We start from the raw sequence: 5239 nt of genomic DNA on the forward strand, positions 1-5239 counted from the left end.
GCGCCCGAGCCTCCGTCCCTTTGCACTTTACTTCTGCAGCTCCTGACCCTCAATGTGCTTTTCTCTTTCCTTCTAGCTGTAGAATTTCCACTCCGCCAGCCCTCCTGTAAGTTCTGGATGATGTCCGCTCTGTCCTTTTATTGTGTTTTGAAGTTGTTGTAGGAGGCAGCAAATTCGGTGTTTCCCTATGCCGCCATCTTAGTTTCTCCTCGGTTCCGCGGGTGAGCCTCCGTACCTTTGCACTTTACTTCTGCAGCTCCTGACCCTCAATGTGCTTTTCTCTTTCCTTCTAGCTGTAGAATTTCCACTCCGCCAGCCCTCCTGTAAGTTCTGGATGATGTCCGCTCTGTCCTTTTATTGTGTTTTGAAGTTGTTGTAGGAGGCAGCAAATTCGGTGTTTCCCTATGCCGCCATCTTAGTTTCTCCTCGGTTCCTTTTGTCTTTAGCCTTGGAGTTTCCAGTAAAATATCATTTTTCCAAGGCTACTTAGGTCAGCATGTCTTCTCCCCACGTCCTTCAGTGAGCTTATTTATAACACAGATTATGTTGTCACAGTCTTCATTCTATTATGGCATTCCCTGACCTCCTGGTTGATTTTTTAAACTTCTCATCCAATACATTTGTGTGTGTGTGCTGTAAAGATGGGTTTTGACAAATACATTTTAAAATTTTCCGCACATAAATTTTTTTCCACATTTTCTTTTAGGTTTCTTCTTAAAGCATGTTATCTTCTTTGTTGCTATTATAAATAGGGGTTTCTCTATTATTATATCCTCTAACTGGTTATTATTTGTATATATTTTAGGGCCATTGATTTCTCTATGTTAATTTTTATATCCTGTCACTTTGGTGAATACTATTCTTGTTAGAGTTAATTTACTATTGATTCTCCAGTGTTTCCCAGGTATAAAATCATATTTCTGAAAACAGAGATATCTTTATTCTTTTCTAATTCATGTGCCTCTCATTGATTTCTCTCCTCTAATTACCACTTTTCACTAACAGGAACCAGGGCTTCTTGTTGACATCTGATGCCAGGGCTGGGGCCGGGAAAGTACAAGATGAGCCTGGAGCATCTTGCTTTACCATCCATTAGATGAATTAGCATCTAAAAAGAATCCTTGAGTCCAAACTAATCTAAATAAATAAATGGACAAGGGGGAACTATTCCTTATAGAGGAACACCAACAAATAAATATAGAAGAAATTTTGGAATTAAAAAATTACTATTTAACAACCACTTCTGCAATAATCATCAATGGGTGCTAACAATAGTGGGTAAAAATGTGATGAAGAACACTATATTTACCTAGTATCAAAGGGATTGCCCCACAAATTACCTCTTAATGGGAAAAAGGATAACTTTACAGTGGAAAAAGTGGGCACCACCTTAACCAAGTGGACAACATTAACACAAACAATATGGGAACAAACTGATATTTCCTGCTTCCGGATGTGACTTACTGACAAAGACACATTACTTCTGTGGTGTTTGTGCCAAAAATTCATATCCTGAGTCTAAATCATGGGAAAACATCAGGCAAACTCCAACTGAGGGACATTTTACAAAATAACAGGTATGTGCTCTTCAGAAACATCAAAGGCATGCCCTGGCTTGTGAAACTCAATGGAGAGAGGTAGGCCCGTGCACCAAAAGGTCACGGGTTTGATTCCCGGTCAAGGGCATGTACCTGGATTGCATGTACCAGGTTCACTCCTTGGCCCTAGTTGGGGCACATGGGGGAGGCAAGCAATCAATGTGTCTCTCTCACATCGATGGATGTTTCTCTCTCTCTCCTCTCTCCCTCCCTTCCACTCACTCTAAATATCAAAGGGAAAAAACCTCAGATGAGAATTAACAAAAATAAAAATAAAAAACATCAAAGTCATAAAAACAAAAACAAGAAAAAGTGAGGAAGTAATCCAGTTTCAAGGAGACTAAAGGAACATGACAGCTAAATGTAACATGTGATCCTGGATTTAATCCTGTACCAGGAAAAAAAAATTATTATATAGGACTAAAGGCCTGGTGCATGAATTCGTGCACCAGTGGGGTCCCTCGGCCTGGCCTGCGGAATGGAGCTGAAACTGGCTCTCTGACATCCCCCGAGGGGTTCCAAATTTTGAGAGGGCTCAGGCCAGGCCGAGGGACCCCACCAGTGCATGATCAGGTCCAGAGAGGGATGTGGGAAGTTGGTCAGGCAGGGAGGGACCGAGGAAGGGCTCCAGGGCATGTCCAGCCTGTCTCACCCAGTCTCAATCAGCTGAATCCCAGCAACAAGCCAACCTACTGGTCAGAGTGTCTGCTCCCTGGTGGTCAGTGCACATCATAGCGAGCCGTTGAGTGGCCTTAGCATATCATTAGCATATTATGCTTTGGTTGGTTGAATGGCCAACCGGACAAGTGGAAACTTAGCATATCAGGCTTTTATTATATAAGATGCCAATGCGGCAACTGGCAAGCTTCGAATAATGTCAGTAAAATAGACAATAATAGTGTATCAGTATTAATTTCCTGATTTTTATAAGGATACTGTGATTATATAAGGAAAATGTCTTTCTCATATGTCTTTGCACAGGAAAGAGTTAACACAGTACGCCTGAGACTGCCTAGCCTTATAAAGACTTCACTGCAAGGTTGGCCCTTGACTAGCATCTGAAAACTTGGCTGGTAAACAATTCCCTCCACTGTTATAAAACCTTTTCTAAATTATAAGAGTGGTTCACTGGGCTTAACCAGTTTGTATAAACAGTGTGATTTATGCAGAGTACCTGCATTCCTTCAGGTAGTCTGGAATTTTGGTACAAGCTAGGTAGAGGGTGCCTCATGACCAGCTCTCAGTGAAAACCTCGGGCAGTGAGTCTCTAATGAACTTCCCTGATATACAACACAACAGACACATTGTCATAACCAGTTGCTGGAGGAACTAAATGTATCTTGTGTGACTCCACTGGGAAGGAACTCTTGAAAGCTTGTGCCTGGTTTTCTCCAGACTTTGTCCTATGTACCTGTTTCCTTTGCTCAAGGGAGAAGGATACCATAAGAAAGGCTGTGCTGGATTTCTCCACATTCCACCTGTGATCTTTTTATCTTGTTGCTCCTATCTTGTATTTATCCTTTCAGTGATAAAGATTAGTTGAGTACAACTATATGCTGAATCCTATGAGTCCTCCTACTGAATCACCAAAACTGTGCATGGTCTTGGGTTCCCCTAACATGACGAGAGAGAGAGAGAGACCTAGAGAGAGACAGAAAAAGAGACAAAAACAGAATGATAGAGGAAAAGTGGCAAAATCCCATATAATAAAAGGCCAATATGCAAATTGACCGAACAGCGAAATAACTGGTTGCTATGATGCATTCTGACCACTAAGGGACAGACGCTCAATGCAGGAGCTGCCCCATGGTGGTCAGTGTGCTCTCACATGGGGAGCGCCACTCAGCCAGAAGCCGGGCTCATGGCTGGCGAGCACATTGGTGGTGGCAGGAGCCTCTCCTGCCTTCCACAGCAGCACTAAGGATGTCCTACTGGCGGCTCTGGCCTGCTCCCTGTGGGGAGTGGGCCTAAGCCGTCAGTTGGACATCCCCCAAGGGCTCACAGACTGCAAGAGGATGCAGGCTTGGCTGAGGGACCCCCCCCCAAGTGCACGAATTTCATGCACTGGGCCTCTAGTGTTAACATAAGGAGCATCTGAGTGGAAAGTTATTGTTATTTTGCAACTTTTCTGTAAGTCTGAAATTATTTTAAAAAAATATTTAAAAATGGAAAGTGAAACCAAATCTGTATCCTATGTGAGCTCATTGGTCATTTATTTCTAGGCCTTCTCAGTGAATAGACATGGGAAATACATGCAAGCACACACTCACACACAGAATTCCTTTTCTCTGTCTTATCTAAAGCCATGAGAATATGCTCTGGCCAGCATGATAAATGGTTAGAGCATTGGCCCACACACTGAAAGGTCTCGAGTTCAATTCCCAGTCAAGGGCACATACCTGGATTGCACGTGTGTTTTTTTTAAAATATATTTTTATTGATTTCAGAGAGGAAGGGAGAGGGAGAGAGAAATAGAAACATCAATGATGAGAGAGAATCATTGATTGGCTGCCTCCTGCTCACCCCACACTGGAGATCGAGCCTGCAACCCGGGTATGTGCCCCTGGCCGGAATTGAACCTGGGACCCTTCAGTCCACAGGCCAACACTCTATCCACTGAGCAAAACCAGCTAGGGATCATCATTGAAGTTTCTATCTCTCTCTCCTTCTCCCTTCCTCTCTGAAATTAATAAAGACATATTTTTTAAAAGTGTATGATTCAATGTGTTTTTTTTAGTACATTAACAGAGTTATATGAGCATCACCACAATTTTAGGACATTTTCATCATCCCAGAAAGAAACTCTACCCATTAGCAGTCACTTTCTACTCCTCTCCAATTGTAGGTAACCACTTTCTATTTCTATAGGTTGTCCTTTTCTGGACATGTCATATAAAATCATACAACATGTGGTCTTTTTTTATCTCAAGAAAAATTACTTTATTTTATAAAATTAAATCTTTATTGTTCAGATTATTACAGTTGTTCTTCTTTTTCCCCCCATAGCTCCCCTCCACCTGGTTCCCACCTCACTCTCTGCCCTTACCCCCCCCCACTGTCCTCATCCATAGGTGTACGATTTTTGTCCAGTCTCTTCCCACACCCCCACACCCCTTTCCCCAAAGAATTGTCTCCACTCCTTTCTATGCCCCTGATTCTATTATATTCAGCTGTTTACTCTGTTCATCAGATTTTTTATTCACTTGATTTTTAGACTCACTTGTTGATAGATATGTAATTGTTGTTCATAATTTTTATCTTTACCTTTTTTCTTCTTCTTCCTCTTCTTAAAGAATGCCTTTCAGCATTTCATATAATACTGGTTTGATGGTGATGAACTCCTTTAGCTTTTTCTTATCTGTGAAGCTCTTTATCTGACCTTCACTTCTGAATGATAGCTTTGTTGGATAAAGTAATCTTGGTTGTAGGTTCTTGGTATTCATCACTTTGAATATTTCTTGCCACTCCCTTCTGGCCTGCAAAGTTTCTGTAGAGAAATCAGCTGACAGTCGTATGGGTATTCCCTTGTAGGTAACTGTCTTTCTCTTGCTGCTTTTAAGATTCTCTCTTTGTCTTTTGCCCTTGGCATTTTAATTATGATGTGTCTTGGTGTGGTCCTCTTTGAGTTCCTTTTGTTTGGG

Source organism: Myotis davidii, unplaced genomic scaffold (genome assembly GCF_000327345.1).
Source record: "Myotis davidii unplaced genomic scaffold, ASM32734v1 scaffold855, whole genome shotgun sequence".
Lineage (NCBI taxonomy): Eukaryota > Metazoa > Chordata > Mammalia > Chiroptera > Vespertilionidae > Myotis > Myotis davidii.